Genomic DNA, 19,279 nt, shown 5'->3' on the forward strand with positions numbered 1-19,279 from the left:
GGAGGCTTAAAAAGAAAAGACATTTAAGCTATGCAAAATATAAACTGCTAGAAACCACAAGTGAGTAGAAATGTGAAGAATTAATGGAAAAAACAGTAGTGTTGTGAAAAAGTAATGAGGTGTCATAACAAATGATGTTGTAAATAGCAGACTATCTTTGTAATTCTTACTTTGTATTGGTGCATGGAGAGTATGTGCATCTATTTGCAGCTACAAAGGTGTATGATTATATAATACATCTCTGAGACAGCAAAATCCTGCTGTTCTTCACCCAATCAGTGAGAAGGACTGAAAACCCTTCTGGAACAGGGCTGATGAAGCTAAGGAACTTTATAATGTGTTGAGAACCACATGGGTAGTGCAGGGATTTAGTAAATGCCAGAAGAAATTCTAGTTCTGAGCAGTCTTTGTACACTGATCTCATCAGCATCCATGATCCAGGAAGAGCACAAGTCCTCCTTCTGTCTCTTCACCAAGATTCAGCCATACAAGCACTGGGCAAACGCTGCAAAAACGAATTAAACTTGCTGTGTCTGTAGTTGATCACCTAACACAAGGGAGCCTTATGTGGAGACTCTGAATGCTACAGTAATACAAATACCTAAGTAATGTGCCTAAATAATATAGCATGACAGCAGTGGTGGAAATTTACTTATTTTGTTTACCAGAGTCACAGCTGGAAGTATTTTAGGGTATACATTGCTCACTCCTGGATTTCTGCCTTGGCAGCTCCTGCAGAAGTACCAGGTCATTTTTATGTGCTTTGACATATGGGCAGGAGAAAACCACCTGCCACCAGCCATCTTTTTCTTTCTAAGTCAACTGTAGTGTTTAGTAACTACTGATCCAGTTTGAGCTAGAATATATCAGTTAGGTTAAAAATGAAGCTATGCAGGTTGCAGTGCTGTTCATCCCAAATTTCTAGGTCAACAATGAGTGCTATGGGAGCTGGAAAAGCTTGTTAGTGATGATGTTCAGTGCCTACCCCTTGCATTTGAATGGACTTTTCTCTTTTAGTCTCTTTAGTCAAAAGCTATCTCTAATACACCACCACAGATGCTGTGCAATTGGCTCAGGAATCCCTGTCTTGGTTTGCCAAGCAGGCAAGCTATTTATCTCAGGTAAGAGAATTTTGAGGTGTGATGTGGTTAGTATCTAAAAATATCAGTGTAGGGAGATGGGATAGGGCTCCAACAGACAAAAACATGGCAAGATAAGGAAGAGGAGTTCACATTGGAATTATGATACCGTGGGTGTAATTAACCATTGGAAATGGTTAGAAAGGAATGTGGTAGATCACTTGGAGTAATTAAATCAAGATTAGATCTGCTTCTGAAATATCTTCTAGTAGAGTTACAAGTTCTTGTGCTTTGTAAAGAAATTGCTGCATGAGGTATTACAGGCTGTGCCAGGCAGGAAGTCAGACCAGATTACCATAAGAGTTCCTCCAGGCCTTTTAAATCCACATCTCCACCAACAAAGGCTCTTATGTGGTACAGGCTGCCACAGAATTTCCAAAACCTGAGGTGAAGCAGGTCACTCTTGTTTCAGTGGTGAAAGGTTAAAAAGTCTTTGAGCAGATCCTTGCAGAGACGCGCTGGTGGGTACTCAGTGCTGCTGAGCTCGTACACTCTGTGTGCTTCAGTCCCCTGCACCAATACTGAGCCACTTTCTGCCCTTGTCTGATCAGCCTTGCAGGTTGCATTTTTATTGAGTTCAGTGAGAAATAATAATTATTCTGTGATACTTGTTGAATCCCTTCTGTGATACAAGTAAAGTCCTGAATGAGTTCAGAATTTTCTTCAGTTACTCAGTGAACATAATTCCATTGTCTTTAACACAGGATCCTCTATAGCCACTTCTAATACCCCTATGAGTAGAAAGGGCAGGGGACATTTTTAGGAGATTATGTAGAATTCCTAGGATAAAATAATCTGCTTTCCACAAAACTGAAAAAGTAGTAACTTGTATGTTTGCTCTGGGACCTGCATGGAACAATGAGAGTAGAGGATACTCATCTTTTAGTTCTCTTCAGCTACAGGAAAGTGTATTCTTGTCTTACTGGGTAAGAGACAGCAGATCCTTTTAATAGAAAAGACATTAAAATAGATCAAAAAGTTAATTTTATACTAGAAGAAACACAAAACACTGTGGTGAACAAGAATAGTCCTGGCTCCTTCTTGTTACTTTGATAAGCTCATTAATTTCAACATTCAGAATTAATCAGGAATTACTGTGCGAAATCTTGCAAATGGAAAAATCCACCAACTTGAGCTCAGAATTATGTCACCCTACTGTACTTAGGTTGCACAGCTTTTGTTACAGGAATGTTCAGTGTAATTCCACAGCAGCATGACAGGAAGAACAGCTAAGAGTTGTCCTGGCCGCATGTGCGGATAAGAACTTATTCAGGAAAGTTTTCATGTAATTCTCGCTCTGTAGAAAGACCTATGAAAAATATTTTCTGAAAAATTATCCAGGGTAAATTCAAGAGTGAGCCCAGAAATATTAGAAGATTTTTTTTTCCCCGGAATACCTGATACCCAGCCTGACAGCAGGTGGTTTGCACTTGGTACCTGATCATCCCTACTGCTCCCCCTCCCTCAACCAATGTGTACTTATGGTTTACACATAGGAACCTAGACTTGAATTGGAAAAAATATTGGACTAAAACAATAGTAGAGCTAAAGTAGAGAAGAGAGATACCATTGTGTTTGATAAACCAAAGTGAGGAGGTTGAGGTAAATAAGTTTGTGTCTCTCCATGTGGAGACTCCACCTGCTTTCATGGACATCCAAGAAAGAGGACAAGACACTGGAGAAAGATAAAAGGATAATTATCTTTGCTAGTAGGTTAGGGATTCATGGCTGTGGTGAAAGGAGAGAAGACTTTGGTTGATCAGGAATCAAAGATGTTTGCTTGGTTGCTATGCAATAATAGTTGTGATTTTTTAGCATGAGGTTTCTTCTGCACCACGTCTCTTGAAAACATATTACGTGCCTATGGTTTTCAAAAATTCCTGATAGCCATAATACTGACTGTGGAGAGGATTTAAAAACAAACTTCAGGATGTCTCTTTTTCACATGTTTTTGCAACCAGTGAGTCACTCTTAATGGATACTTCAGTTCTGAAAAGGAATGGAGGAGACAGTGCCATGGAAGAAAATTGCCCTCTCCATTATTTGAGACATCATATTGCTGCTATTTCCTTCCATGTGAAAGCTCATGGCCAAGTCATTTAATATAAAGGAAAACAGTCTTTTATACAACAGAAGAAGTGCCTCTACTGGACAGTGGCACACAAGCCTGCAAAATTGACTTTGGTTATCACTGAGGGTTTCCTTGGCATTTCTTTCTGTTCAGGCAATTAATGCTGTAAAAGCTTTCCACATGACAGAAAAGAGCAGTTGTGTTGAGGTCTGGGGAGCTCCTTTGGCACATCTCCAGTGCACTGCTAGTCCAAAATTCATTGCTTGTGTCTAAGAACTGCACTTGCTTTAAAAGCTCAGTTTTACTGCATTTGAAAGCTATTCAGTCTTGTTTCCTGCACTTTGTTTACTTAGTAACCCCTATACAAGAGTCCATGATTTTGCCTGGGGAACTTGCTGGGTAAGAGAGAAATATACTGTTTTAAATTTTTTTTAAATCCACATGCTAGGTTGGGGCACAAGCTGGTGTAAAGAAGTACCTGGTGCTTACACTGTGCTCACAATGTCTGCTCAGATGAGAGTGCTCAGTTACAGAACTCTGCAAAAAGTGTCGATTCAGGGGAATTCTGCTGCCGTGAGAGAACAGGAATGCCGTGAGCATCAGGAATGTTCTCTCCCACTTAATGGAAATGTGGCTTTTGGTAACTAGTGCATTTAAAAAACAGCAGATTGCGTGCATGTGCTCATTGACAGAGTCCAACTTGAACATCATAGTGATGTTCAGGCCAGCAGATCCTGAGACTGGATGAGGCTCTGGTAGCAGCAGGCTGGTACAGCATATGTCCAGCTGCTACCAAAAGGGATTCACAGCTGCACCATTTTTGGTTTTGAGTAACCTTTAGAAGAGTGCATCCCAAAAATTGCCAGGATGGCCAAACAGATTAATTCCCATCAGCAGGAGAGACAGCTGTTCATTTGACAGCATCTGCTTCATTGGACTGTGTGGATCGTCTTACTGGAGGGAATGGGCTCCAGAGACCTCCCTGTGGGGAAGAGAGGCAGGTAGGACAACGTGCACTGTGCCAGGAATTCTCTTCATCTTTGACATTACAGCTCTATGGATGTGGTGGAGGGGTAGGCTGCTTGTCTAATTGTTTGACCTTGGCCCTTTTGCACATAGCCCCTCTATTTCAGACCTGAGGGATCCTGCATTTACAGAATAGATGGGTTTACCACAGAATATTTTACATGGCTGCACCCTGCTGCTAGCATTAGTCAAAGTTTCCCCAACCCTCCAATATATTACTGTGAAAATATGGATAAGAAAATAAAGGTTAGAAAAGTCCATGTTGGCTGAATAATATTAGTCCTGATCTCTCTAAGCAATGTGTATTCTCTGCCTTTGTGCTCACTTTAAGGGTCAAAAGCCTGTTTAGAAGCTGCTAGAGATCTAGACAGTGCTAGCTAGATTTGCTTGTAGGTCATTCTCATTCAGCACCATCCTCAGAGCAAACTTTGGTTCTATTGTTTCAGTTTCCCCATCTGTGGCTTTAATCCAGTTCTCTTTCTTTAATCACATCCTACATAGAATTGTCTCACAGCTCTTCCTCACTCCAAGTTTAAGGGCTCATCTTCTGTGCAGGAGACCCTGTGAATGATTTTATTTTGAGGTAAACAGACAGTAAAAACATGCACCAAGGCACAAAATCTTCTCTCATCAGTTATTTGACAAGTGCATTTAATTATTTAGTATAGCTTGTAGCAGTAATCAAGTCCTTGTAACATGAGATTTAACACTCTCCTATTAAATTTTCCCTAAGAAATGAGAAAAGACTGCTATATTTTTGTGTGCAAACTGAGAGCATGAAGCTAATGAGATTTGACTGAGAATATGTAAAAGGGGCTGGAACCGTTCAGTGCTTCTTAAGAGTTTTGCTAATAGATAGTAAATCCAAGCACATCCCACAGTTAGATAAGATTCTGCCTGTGTTGGCAAACCAGAAGGTGCTGTCTGATGCTTTGCCAAGGCAAAACAGAGTTTTCTTGGACCAGCTGTATTTTTTTTGAATGTTTAGCTTAGTAAAAAGAAAAGCTGTAAGTCACACTCTTGCTCAAGAGGTATCATTCAGAACAATTTTTTATAGCATGATAGATTTCATGTTGCTACAAAATAAATATTTAATCAGTGGCAATGTTTTTGGTTCCCTCAAGCAGGGAGATAAGTTCCAGCTTTTTATTCAAGTAAGCCCAAATGGAATCTTGCAGGAAGTTCAAAATAAAATGCATGTATATCCTAGAGATTTTTTTAATGGATTTTAGGTCCAGCCAGGCAGGCTTGATGGCTGATTTGGTTCCTGACAGAGAACACTTTATCTCAAAGTTAAAAAGTACCTATCCCAAAAAAGGAAAAGAACCCAAAAAGAATCTGTGTTTGATTGGTTTGAGTTGTATGATGCACTAGATGAGTTATAATTACATTGAAAAAAAGAAAAAAAATAAGAAAGGCAGCCTGAAATGCTTTGTTTACAGTCACAAAGCTGCCTCAACCATGCCAGCCCAACTCAGTGACTGAAGGGAGCAGTCTAGGGACTCCACAGAGCTGCACTTACTGATTAGTTTCTAAGTCTTTCATCTTATGTCATCTACTGGGCTCTTTATTCAGGGGCTTCACTTTGAAGTACAAAAGAATGTTGTGTGCAGGGAGTGTTTCTTACCACAGCAGCAGAGTTTGGCCCTTGGAGGACATGAGCTCTCTGGGGGCTTCCTGCAAAAGCTCTAGCTCCCTTGATCTTCATCAGACAGGAGAATGGGAGACAAGCACTTGAATTCTGTGCTCCTCCTGTGTCTGCAGACGGAGCAAGGACTAAATGGAGCCCACTTGATGTTTTTCTTCCAATGTGAACCACTAAGTGAGGCTCCTTCTGCTGTTTTCTTTCTGCTCAAGAGTCAGTAAGAGCTCTTCCCTGGTACCATGATGGGCAGACCTCTGTTTGTAATTGATCAGTCTTGAGACACTCATGATGCTTGCATTTAACAAAATCTTTCAGAACACATCTGCTCATTCATGCTCTCTCTGGTAGAAACTCATTCTTATCCTTCTAGCCATCAGCATCTTTCATTGTCCTTTCACAAATTAATTTAAAAATCAATCAGCCCTTCTTTGATTTAATAATCCCAGAAAAGAACAAACAGAGGTAAAGGTAAAATAATACAATTTCAGGAGGGAAACTGTGTATTCTGAACTGAAACTTGAATGCATGTGCACCTCACACAAAGGCAGCAGGTTTCTCTAATGTTCACCCAGAAATTAGGGGAAGTATTCCCTGCCATGTCTGTCACCAAGGAAGAGTAGTACTGAATTTTTGCTGACTCTGAGGATGTCAAGTTAAAATTTGTCACAGTCCTTTAGTAGTAGTAGATATATAGTACAGAGAGACAATACTATTGAGCTGTTATGACAAGTTTTGACCCTTTATATTTAAAGGTGCTGACCATAGACACTATTAGTCTCTCCCCCTGATTGGGGCTGATTCAGAGAGCTTTAAGTTTTCTGATAAAGAGTAGTTTTGTAAAATGCTAAGACATACAGGATAGTAAAATTTTCAGTGTAGAGCTGCTTTAAAATACAGTGGCAGTACTGACCCATCAAGATTTCCAGGTAAGTAGCCACAGTGCAGGTGTTCACCAGCTCTGTTTTTCTTGAGATACAGGATGCTGTGCTTTTTCTGGCATGAAATTCCATTTCTGAAAACAAATTGATTGGAAAAGACTTAGATTTATAGGAGGAGCTCCTTCTTTTCTGGCAGCAAAAGCTAAGTGAAAGTGACAGGGAGTGCTCACTTCTTCCTACAAGTTCTGTCTTCAGTGGGAAAATGGCAGCTGACCCTGGTGTGTTCCAACTCTGTGTGGGAGGATTTGATGTACTTTGTTCCCAAAGTTGGTTGTCATTGCAGCTTTCACATATGGAAAGAGACAGAGGTTAAACATGAGATTGCTGCAAAAACGTACTAGCATTTGTAATTATGTTTAAATTTGATTATTCCTTGCTTCCTTGTAATAAAATAATTAGAGGGACATAAAATAATAGCAGAAGAGAAAAAAGTAATTTCTTGTTCTTACAGGATCATAAAATCATAGAACGGGTTGGAAGGGACCTTAGAGGTTATCTGGTTCCAATCCCCCTGCCTGAAATATAGACACCTTCCACTTGACCACCCCATCCAACCTGGCCTTCAACACTTCTAGGGTTTGGATACCCACAGCTTCTCTGGGCAACCTGTTCCAGAGCCCCACCACCCTCACAGAAAAAAATCCTAACCAGGTTCCTAAATCCTGGTTCTGATAATATTGCAGTCATTGTGTCTAAACCTTTTAGATCCTGTTAACAACTTCTGCCTTCCTTAAATTGTCAGTACAGTTGCTCCAACTAATTCTTAAATGGAGTGGAAATTACACAAATAGGAGTTATTTGAAGCTGTGGAATGATTTTACACTCATTATTATGTAATGAGCTAGAACTGCACAGCTGACCAAGAAACAGTCCTTAATTCAGAATTCCAGCCTTTTTTTTTCACTTCAGTGGCTTTGTAAACTTCCCTCTAGTCTTTATGCACCATTTTATGTGGTTTAACTGAAGTTCTGAGAAAATAAAGGAAAATGAACCGTGGACATGGAGAAATGTGGAAGGACAGATGAAGTGAGAGATTTCACATTGGAATGGGGCATAGAGAAAGCAGTTCTGTAAGAATGGTTTGATCAAAATGTTTGGGATGGTAAAGTGACATAGAGAAAAAATTTGATTAATTGAGAAAGAATGCATGACAGGAAAGATGTGATTTATTGGACTGGAAAAGTCTTCCGTGACGACAGCAAGTGCCATAGTCTTCCAGAGAAAGTGCCTGTCTTATTTGGGGACTGAAAACTTGGTTGAATAAAGACTAGAAAATACTAGTGTAGAACCTGTGCTTCTGTGGGTGAACACTTTTCAAGCAGAAAACCTTTTCTACATCCATATTCTGACTTGCTTGAGAGAGCTCCACGAATCTCATTCAGGCTTGGGATAAAACCATAAGGTATGTTTTCTCTGCCTGCTCCCTTTTTCCCCTAAATGTTATTATCCTGCAGCTTGGCTCTGTCCACACAGTCTGGAGCAGACTGTGTTGAAACTTGCTTTAGCCGCCGCTGAATTTAACAGCTTTTGGCTTTGTATGTAATGCCTTAGGAGAACTCTTGCTCATCTGTTCCCTGAGCCAAAGGAAAACTCCTCCAGTAGCTTTCCCAGTGTTTTCTCTGGCTGGAACACATAGTTACCGATTGCTAGGTGAAGATACACTATCTTTAATCTTATTTTTGTATTTTCAGTTTGTCCAGCTGACATAGTCTAATATAGCTACTTTGACTAAAGCAGTGAAAGAGGACTTTCACAATGGATTTTCTTTTCTTTTCCCTGTACTCCATGTAATTAAATTCTTCCACTGGTGGGAAAAATGCTTTTCCTTGATGTAAATGTGTGGCAAGTAGTTGAATATGGAGCCAGTCAGTCACATTTCCCTGCTAAGCATAGTATTTCCAACATTTTTCATAACAGAATGACTTATCTTTGTTTCCTAGCCCTATTCAATTGGCTTTCTGATCCTGTTGTCATTTAATCTCTTGCAAGAAATGCATCCATTGGGAAATTATTAAACAGGATCTCAATAAACATTTGGATTATATTTAGCAAGTACAAATCACTAGGAGATATTTGCATATTTATTTGTTGAATCTCAGCTTCCACTTCAGGTTAGATGAGACATAAACAATTATACAGCCCCTCTGGCAAAGAATTGGTCTTCAAAGCAAGTCAAAGCAACACTGGGAATTTGGAGGAAGATTTCTGAAGTTTTAGAAGGAGCTGTGAAAGGCTTGTGCTTTGTTTTAGCTCCATACATTTTATGTCAAGTGTGGAATTAATGTTGTAGACTTTTACTCTGATACATCTTGTTTGTTTTACTCTAATATATCTTTCTAAAAGTATTTATGGCAGCTCTGGTCAGAGACTGCACTTTTGCCTGCATCATTAATGTAAAAATTGCCCTAATTTAAAGCCAGCTAAAATATTTCAGGGGTGGTGGTTTGTTTGTTTGCTTGTTTACTTGGTTTGGGGGTGGAGTTTTGTTTATTTGTTTGTTTATTTATTTTCCCAGTGTCCATGGATCAGACTCTGCATTGTATTTTGTAATGGAGACCACAGATAACTGTGATCTGCCAGAAAGGTTTTAATAGGTTTTATGCAAGATCCAGGATCAGGAGGCCAGATACCACAGCATGCTTTTGTGCCCTAGCAGAGGAAATACCTCTTTGGATGTGTTCTTGGCCTGCTTCATTTTTGGAGAATCTCTGTGTAAATTATAAGTGAAAATTAATGTAATTAATTGTAATTAGCATAGTGTTTATAGTGGATACATGTTAAAATCTTTAACAACAGTGCAGCAGACTTAATAGTTTCCAGGAACTGTAGATTTACAGCAGCAATTAGATCATTTAGGCCAACCCTGAATACCTTTTGAACTCTGCATTTACTGTCCATTTGCATCTTTGAAAATCCTCCCACTTATAGACAATTAAATTTGATGCCTCTTTACCTTGTTTACATGAAAGCAATTGGCATACTCTTTGTGTTTGTGTCTCAGTATTTGTTTAGTAGCATTGCTGGATTTTAAGTTCTTGATATAAACCAAAGCATTAAGGGCACAAGGTTTACCTGCTGTTCATTGCTTGTCCTTTCTTGCATGCCTGGATATGCAGGAAAGACTTGCACTGAAAGTGAGACTGATAAGCTTCCAGTTCTCAAAACAAAGTGCTATTTTTATTATATAGTAAAAAACTTGAGATGACACTTGGCTTGGTACTCTGTTCCTACACATCCACATGTTCTTTGAAGCTCTGTTCTTAATATTTGTCCTATAAAATCTATGTTGTTTAAAGGGTATTTTAAACAATAACAATAAAGGGTATTTTAGAATGTTTGATTCCTTAATGTTATTTCATACTGTGATTGGAATAATCAAGGGTTGGAGTCTGTACTTTGATTAGCAGAAAGATACCCTTGTCAAATCCTTGAACTCTATTTGCTCTTTAGCCACATGCTTCTGCAATAATTTCCAGTTTTGCAGAATATTATGTTCAAAATACTATATTCTGTATGAGGTTCATGTAAACTTATTTTTCCTATTTCACAAGCATGAGGAGTCATTTGTTAATTCCTAGCCTCATCTCAGAAAATTAAGATTGCTCAAACCAGATTTGTGATCTCTGACATGAAATTCTTCCCACTACTTCTTTCATTTTCTTCCATTTAGGTAGGCATCCATTTTTCTTCAAGTTCTAGGAAAACTTCATGTACAAGAATCCCTGCCTTACATTGTAATTACTCTTTCTCTTTTCTTTTATTTTTTTTTTCTGGTGTTTGCAAGACCCATTTGCAGTTTTCTGTGGATTTAACTTGCAGCTGAAGACGATGGGGGAGTTTTTCTGCCTTTGATCACAACTAGAACTTTCCACCTAAGAGAGCTTAGTTCAGGCAGATAACTGCCTTTCAGTCAGTGGCCAGAGGAAGCCAGCATTTAATGAAAATTTAGAGTCTGGATGCATTTTGTCTGGGCTGTTTATTTTTCCTTGAAGGCAGAGATGAGGAAGGATGTGCAGTGATGCAGCACTGAATGAAGAATAGCAGAGGAGACACCAGGACTGGATGCAGGAAAAGAAGGAGATTTATTTTCTTCAGTGTTACCTGATAGGATCTATTTTTATAAGAAAATGTCACCTGACAGAAGTCAGGAGAGAGAATACCCAAGTAGTTTAGATGCAGCTAGAGGCAGGGAGCTAAAGCCACGAGGGAGTAGAAGAAGCAGTTGAGGTGATCTGAATGCACAGCTGTATATAAAAATAGTAGTTGGAAGGGAGAGGTCTTTGAGGAAGCTGACCACGTTCTGCATGTGGTTATTTTATAATCACAGCACAGAATCTGGCACTAATTGGTAGGGGAGAAATCAGGTGAAAGATGTGTTATGATGGAGAACTCGGGAGGAAAAAGTGAGAAACAGATGACTGAAAGAAGAGTGGCACCAGAAAAAAAGGAGGATAAGGTAGTGATAAGTAGAGGTTTGGCCCTGAGAAGGAAAAGGGATGTGATTAAAGGACTGAGGACAGCAAATGTAAGGTAATTAGGCAGCACCAGGGAAAAATGGAAATAAAACCCTAAACCCCATGAAAATCTTGTCCTAGTGGCATGAGAAAGATGCAAGTGTGTGAGTCTGAAGACTCATTTCCTTTAGGTGGAAAGGCACATCTGTCAGCAGAGTTTATCTGGGGAAAGAGCAGTGCTTGTTTTTCCAAAACCAAAGAAGCACCATGGAAAGACAAAACTGCAAACAGTCCTGGAGAAAAAAGATCTTTGAGACAAAGATCTCAGAATCCCTTTTGGAACAAAACACAGATTAATATATCCAGCCAGAGAAAACTCTCCTATAATCTATGGCTGGTGTGGTTTTAGTAGAATTATCTTGGTCTCTGAGAAGGAAGGTAGGTGAATGACAAGCTAAGGAAGATGTACCATGAAGAACCCAGGGTCATGCAGGCATGAAGAGGTCTCCATGCAATTGAATATGTCAGTACTAGCAAATTAAATGGAGTCTAGAAGCAGTCCCTGGCCCTGGAAATGAAATGTATCTACTGTTGACTGTCCCTGGCCTAGTTTTGGTGTGTACTTACGGGAACTCACCTGAAGTATTCCCAGGTAAGGTTTGAAAGTTGTCTTGGGATTGTTCCCGGTAGGCAGTTTGAAAGCAACCACCCTGTTTTGGAGGGTGATAGACTTTATTAGCATGGCACCTTTCTGTGCCAGTTGGCCTCAATGTTCTTGGACATGTTTATTTTGCTTGTAGAAATAGATCTGTAAATGGCTCAGTAGATGCAATCCCTTAGAAACTTAGGACATCGACAGCCTTTGATGCAAGCTGCGACAGGCAGCGAATATGATTTCTGCTTTAAAATGTTGCTGAACTGAGATGTTGATGTGCTCTCAGATTTTGTTTTCATGGAGCATGATGGCATTGTAGAAGAGTTGGTTATACAGAGTAAGTTTGCATGAAGCATGAATTTACTTATTTCCATTGAAATGTTCCACGAGCATAAGCAAACACAGGTCATAGATAACACTCCGTCTCACAGAAGGACAGGCTGTGAAATTAAGGAAACAAGGTCGTGGGGTTGGTAGGTAATTCAGCTGGCTGGACTAAAAAGCCCAAACATTTAAAAGTAGAGAAAATATTTTTAAAAGTTCCTGAAACTTGTGTAAAAACAAGGCAAATCTCCAGACCTAAACAGATAAGATAAATATGGATCTAAAATGGAATAGGTGTAATGTGAAGGTAATGGAGGCATGGAAACTTTGCAGTCAGTGTAGAAAAATGAGTAAAATGAAATTTCATGTGTTGTTCTGGATTTTGAATTCAGGAATGATTCAAACTAAAACAGGAACAGCAAGAAAAGCATTGCTGTGAGCCTTTTTCTTAGCAGAACAGGCTAGCAAAGTGAAACCCAGAGCATGATAAAATAGTTCTTTGATAAATACAGAGGGAAAGGGCTGGTACAGAGGACAGCTGGTTAATAAGGGGCAGAAAGCAGTCAATGGACTCTGAAACTAAAGCTAGATCATCCATGTTACTGCAAGCAGCATGCATCTCAGCTGGCATTTTTTAAATGGGTTCATGAACGTGACCTGTTCTTAACCAGGTGCAACATCAGTTTTGTGAGGAGCTTCAGAGATCAGCAGGAGGATTTGCACTTTCCTTTTGAATGCTTTGGCTTATGAAGAGCAAAATGCATCGTTTTTGGAAAGGGCTGTGCAGGGTATTTGGCAGTTCTCCTCCAGCATATCATCATCTTTCAGCAGTCATCCTACACTCGTGGATCCTTTCCTCTTCAGTTATAGAATTATAGACTCATAGAATGGTTTGGGTTGGGTCTTTCACTAGACAGGGCTGCTGATAACCTCATCCAACCTGCCCTTGAACAGTTCCAGGGATGGGGCTTCCATAGCTTCTCAGGGTAACCTGTTCCAGTGTCTCAGCACCCTTACAGTAAAGAATTTCTTCCTAAAGTAAACCCACCTTTTTTCAGTTTAAAGCCATCACTTGTGCTTACACTGCATGTCAGTGTAAAAAGTCCCTCTCCAGGTCTCCTGTAGGCCCCCTCTAAGTGCTGGAAGATGTTCTAAGGCATCACCAGAGCCTTCTCCAGTTCTGCCCTTTAGATTTTCTCTGTTGAGGCTTGATGTTGTATATGTTCTCCATGGGCCTGCCATCACAGGTTGTGTTCTGCTTTCCTGAGTCAGCTGTATGGGACATCAAGCCCACACAGCAAGTTCACCTGAAGGAGCTTGTCTCCAGGGAGCCTTAAGTTGTGTCAGACTGTGTCAAAATGTTGAACTATTTTTTTCTCAGTTTCCCCTGTTGCTGGAGCAGGATTTCATGGAGAGCATTCAAAATGCATGTCAGTGTAATATTAATGTTTTGTTTATGTTTGACTGAATGTGAATTGATAACCCCAAATTGTGACATAAAATAATTTTAATGTCATTCTTATTATTTTTGTTGCCCTTTACATATTTCTATAAATATTGTGTAGTTGAATGAATACCAGACTGATGAATGTGGAAGCCCTCTGCGTCTTTAAATGAAAACTTTCAAATATAAATAGCTTTAAAACTATAAATAGAAAAATCTCTATCCTATATTTATCACTGACTACTTTTTTTTCCTCCTTTCATTGCATCTCCCATTTTATTTTTAGTGATGCTTACTTAAAATAGTTTCCCTGCTTTCCTGTTGGCCATTATATGGCCACTGTGGAATCCAAGTGATTTCTAAGCCAGATGGTAAGGGAAGTGTTACTTATTTGAGCAGTGTGAGCCTGAAGTGTTGTCTGTTCAGAACTTCTTCACTGATGGCATCAGCTTCGTCTGTTCGGCTGATTTCACGTACATATTCCTGAGCTGGTTTCAAAATGTGATTCCAGCATTGTTCAGGACCTCCTGTTCTTCTTACATCAATGCTGTTGGTAGCTCTGTTTTTGCTAACTTACTAAAGTCCATACTCTTCACAAAAGTCGTTGTGTTGGCAGCCAGAACAGTTTCTTTTTTAATTCTAATCTAATTAGTTTTACGATATTGATATGTTGGTGATCACCTCAGCTGCACACAAGGTAATAGGAATAGCTTTAAGCTTTGATGGCCTTAAGCCTTAGCTTTGACTTCACTGTTGAAACTGCAGCTTCCTGTGCACTTTTAATTTGTGTTACTACATCCTTTCCCCCCTTTGTGTGTGTGTTAATAGATACATAATTTAAAGTAGGGTTGAATGTAGTATAAGCCACATTACTGTTTGTTAGGGTTTGCAGGCCACAGTTGTCTTCCAACACTTCTTGTTTGAAGAGGCTGCAAGGGCATCACATGGTTCTTTTTTCCTGAACTGTCTGAAGAGAGTGAAGAAAGTGTCTGTAAGGACTGGCTGATTATCTGTGCACTGCTCAAAATGAAATGCAGTTGTTTAAGGCAAATAAGATCACGGTTGGTTCCTTCTAACTCTGCATGCTTTGGTGTCAGCCTGAAACACTGCTGTGGGAAGGAACAGGAAGGCAGCAAGATAGGAATTCTTGTGGCAAAGAAGGACAAGTGGTCAAGTTTTGTGCCTATATCACCAGCAGCAAAAGGCTTCCTGTCACTTCTGAGGCAGCAGTGGGTCCCTCTTGTGCCAAGAGAAATGCCTTCTGCAGTGTCATTTGCCAGCAGCCAGGAGATGTGTCTGTATGGGCAGGGTGCACCTCAGACGTGTCAGGGTGTTGGGTACCATTTCTTGTGGTGTTACTGGAGTCCCAAGAGCAGCAGATCTGGGTTGAGATGGAGTGAGAGGTGATTCCTGTCTCTGCCCAAGCCTGTGCTGCTGTAGTCATTGCCATGACACCACTTGTACCTTGGAATTCTTGCAGTGCTGGAGCAAAGACAGGAGCTGTGTTCTGTCATCTTTGAGAGGCAGAGGAGGCATTGCTGCTTGTCAGATAGGAAATCCCCAAAATGGCCAGCTACTACTCATGGATTAAAACTGTTTCCCTGTCCTTATCAGGCAGGAATATTTTTTTCTGTTGACAGGCCATCATGAAGATTCCTTAACTTTACATCCACGCAGATTGCTGTTGCATCCAGCCTATGACAGATAAATTGGTCTGTGCTTGTGGGGCTCTGAGACTCTGGGGAATCATGGACTCATTTAACATCAATCTTTATGCCTTGAGGCATGCCAGCATCTGCACGCTTCTTGTTAGTTTTAAATGTGATCGAGTTAGTTTTATTTTTATGCAGCGCCTTGGGATGCCTATGGAGAAGGGCTCTTAAAATAGGTGTAACTTAATGTGCTGTACAGACTTCTCATTAATCTGCTTGTCTTTACTCTTACCCAGAGGTAAAATACAAAATACAGAGGGAGGAGTTTGGAATAAAATGATAGAAAAGGGGGCCCTGAAATAAAGACATTTAGTACTGAGGACTAAGACTAGAAGTGGAGGAAACAGAACAGGATGTTCAGAAAGTCCAGGCCCTTTGGCATGAGTTAAGGAGCTTGGAAAATAAGCAGGGCTACAGTGAATTTGTGAAACAATGTTTGTCTTCCTAAACTGAATACTGGAAAGGATCCATTTCACACTTTGCCTTTGCCAGCGCCCTGATATCTATTGTAGCACTCATCTTCTGGCCTCTTTATTTTCAGAGAAAAGTTTGACTTTGTGTTTAGAAGTTATTTGTGCTTCCTGCTTTTTTATGGCACTAACAAGATCATGTTGTGGCTACAGGGCTAAACTTGGGAGTCTTAATCTTTGGTCCTGCTGTGCCACCCTGTTTCTGATGCCTGTATTTTAACTGCAGCGATGGGCTTAAAAGATTCCACTTCCACTTTGCTTCACCACTGCTTTATCTGCATGGGTAAATTAATCAGGGCCAGGACTTGTATCTTATGATTGTCCATATTGTTTAATTTCTAGCACATTCCATGGCATGATTTTGGTCCGTGCCAACTAGCACACTCCCAGATGACAGCTGTGGCAGGATGGCGTGGGAGAGAGACTGTTCTCAACAGGCATTATTGACGAGGTAACCACGTTTTGCAGGGGAAGATGGTGTAAAGATGTGGATTGGAACTGGCTTTGCCTTTCCCCCCAAGCCTCTGGATTCTGATGTGCTTTATACACTGGGACGAGTCTCTCCTAATCTTAGCATTTGCAAAAGATACTGAAATACAAACTTCTGCTTCCTCATTGCATCGCTAGGTGCTGTTATCCACAAAAACATCAAGCCACCTCCTCCTTCTCCCTTTGGGCCATCTGCTCAGGCTTACAGCAACACTTCCATAGTGATAAGATCTTTTATCTTTGAATGAGAGTCAGGTTAGGGGCACAACTCAAGTTTTACATCAAGCTAGTTCATGACAAAACCAACCCCTCTGAACCCGAGTGAGCTTTCCAGAGAGTGGTCTTCCATCATGCAGCATATTTGCACACAGAGGTTCAGCAGTAGCTCACAAAGCCAGTGTTGTCACAGGCCCACAACAGCAAGCTAGATAAGTAATTGCTGTTCTGGTATGTATGGATTTGCTTATCACACAGGGTCATGATGATTGCCCATACAGATTGTACATTTGGTTGCACACATGGATTTTTTTTTAATTTCACACCTGTAATTCATTATTCACACTTTATTTGTTGCACTTTACATGACATAGGGAATGTTTACTTTCCTAGTAGGATTTCTAGTTTGTAAAGCCCTCTGCAGTTCTCTTATGTGTACAGGATCATGGAATTCCAGAGCACTGCTGATGCTTTGGCTGAATGTGTTTTTCCAAAAATTGTTTGTGTAAGATGCACCTCTATATGAAATATTCTTTATAAACCTTGATTGCTCTCTTTCTGTCTTCATTTTTTAGTGTCTGAGTTTTCAGTTGCAAATGGAGATGTTATTAAAACATCTAATGTTATGGTATTAAAATATAGTCTTCCTCACTGCTGCAAATATTTGTTTATTTACGTAGTACATAGTGTGATGTTTGCAGCATGTACATCAACAGTAGCTACAGGCTGCACAGACTTGGGTTTTTGTTCTGAAAAAGATAGGATTAGCTGTATAGTGAGCCTGTATCTATCATCAAGATTTAAGCTTTTGAGCCTGTTCTTGGTGCCACTGGAGCAGCAAAGGAAGAAACCACTGCTGAGTCATTGGACTAACTAGGGTAGGTTTCTTCATCGTGACAATCCGTGTACAGCATGGTTATCAGGGGGATTAGAAACGCTGAGCAAAAGGGATTTTGTTGTGTTAGTGCTAGATGAAATGGTGCTTTTACAAACTGGTGTGGTGGGCAGGTTTGAGGCTAGGGAGAGCCATGAGAGCCATGATGGAAAGATTCAGACAGAAGCTGTTAGGAAAAAGAAAGGCTGCGAGAGGTGCAGGGTCTCCTGTGTAAACTCTGTTTGCAGTTGTTGCCAGTCTGTGCACTCTTCTCAGTATTCATTAGCTGAAGAGACTGAAAAGCCAGTTTGGAAGAGATTGTGCTGACTACAAGTTTCTGTAGCCTTTGGTGGTGCCAGCTGCAGAAAGAGGCAAATCCGGCTGCAGTGGAAGGGCGTGATGGGGCAGCTCCAGCCCAACTGCTGCCCTGGAGGCGTTTGGAGGCTTTGGCTGGGAGCCCTGAAATGCATCTCCCAGGGGAGGACTGCACTGCAAACAGACCTTGCCCTTCCCTGCCCGTGGATTCCTTTTGCAGTAGGCTGGCATCAGAGCACCTCAACATATTTCTGATAAACTGCAGTGGTTTTTTTGCCACTCTTTGAGATGGATGTGAGGTCTGCATTGTGTGTAGTTCATCCCACATATGACCCTTTCAAAAGGTCTCGTTATAGCAGCTGTTCATTAGAGGTGGCATTGTGCCTGGCTGAAGGCCAGCTGAAAACATGTTTCTCAGTTTCTCACTCTTACATGGCCTAAACCAAACATTAACAGCTCCCCTTTGATTTCAGTGGCTCTTGACTGGATCAAGCCCACTCTGTTGGAGGAAACAAAGGACTGGAGGAGTAGTTCCTATTTTACCTTGGAGTTTAGCTTTCTTAAAGAGGAGAACTGAGAGGTCCTCTGCACCCCAACCTGAAGGAGTACCTTGAAATAGGATACTTTTTTACATGTATAAAGATATTAGCATTAGAAGTAACTTAGAGGTAATGAAATAAACCTTTATATGTGCTTTAGAGAACTTTCTCTTTCCCCACAGAATTATGGTGCTTGGTGACTTGGTCAACTCTGTGTAGGAAAGATATTTCTGGGAAAGGGTTAATGTACAGGGAGAAAAGCCCACTGAACAAAGCAAGCTTTCTGCTGGAAATTAAGACTAAAAAAACCATGAAACTACTTTATCTGTTATAATTTTATGATTTTTTTTTTCAGAGAATAATTAATTTTCATGTTCATCTTACTTACTTGCTTTTCATAGGAAAGGAGGAATGTTGGGATCACTCAGTAAACAAGAAGCCTCAATAAGAGCCAATGTTTGCTTCAGGCAGCAATTGGACCACAGCAAATGTAGGCAGGCTGGTGTGAGCTCCCATGAACTGTAATGACACCTGGATTGTTGCTGAACTAAGTATGCAGGTCAATGGGTAGGTCTCTGCTTCCCATACTGGAGCTCTTACTGCTGAATGATTCACTGCTTTTAGGACCTGCATTAGTAAGATTGAAGTTAGTGCTGCTTTGCCTACCTAGCTCCTTCCTGCAGGGAATGCAGGGGAAAAATACTTGTGAAATCCAGAGCACATAGAAAACAAAGAGAGATCCACATTTATCTTTTTGAGGCTTTTCTACACTTTCCTGTGGGACAAATTGCTGTGTTGCCTCATTTTCATTGGTGTTGTTCAGACACCAGTTATTCAGTTCCTACCCCTGCACAAGTGCCAAAAATCACAGATGTGGAAATCTTGGACACTGTGATTTTTCACAGCATTCATGACAAAACGACAGTTGGCTCCAGAGATCAGAGGCATCTTTGAGTATGAGAAAAGCT

The 19,279-nt window shown here is 40.5% G+C and overlaps 1 protein-coding gene across 12 annotated transcripts in view; it reads left to right on the top strand.

Annotated features, from left to right (window-relative positions):
* Positions 1–19,279, top strand: part of THRB (thyroid hormone receptor beta) — a 153,318-nt gene that overhangs the window by 30,560 nt on the left and 103,479 nt on the right. For 5 of the 12 annotated variants that reach the window (XM_056484669.1, XM_056484666.1, XM_056484671.1 and 2 more), the window contains one exon: positions 16,221–16,329. The exons of the other annotated variants lie outside the window; for them this stretch is intronic. The gene's annotated coding sequence lies outside the window, so the exon portion shown is untranslated. The remainder of the gene's footprint in view (positions 1–16,220; positions 16,330–19,279) is intronic. 12 annotated transcript variants of the gene reach the window in all.

This window comes from Oenanthe melanoleuca, chromosome 2 (assembly GCF_029582105.1).
Source record: "Oenanthe melanoleuca isolate GR-GAL-2019-014 chromosome 2, OMel1.0, whole genome shotgun sequence".
Lineage (NCBI taxonomy): Eukaryota > Metazoa > Chordata > Aves > Passeriformes > Muscicapidae > Oenanthe > Oenanthe melanoleuca.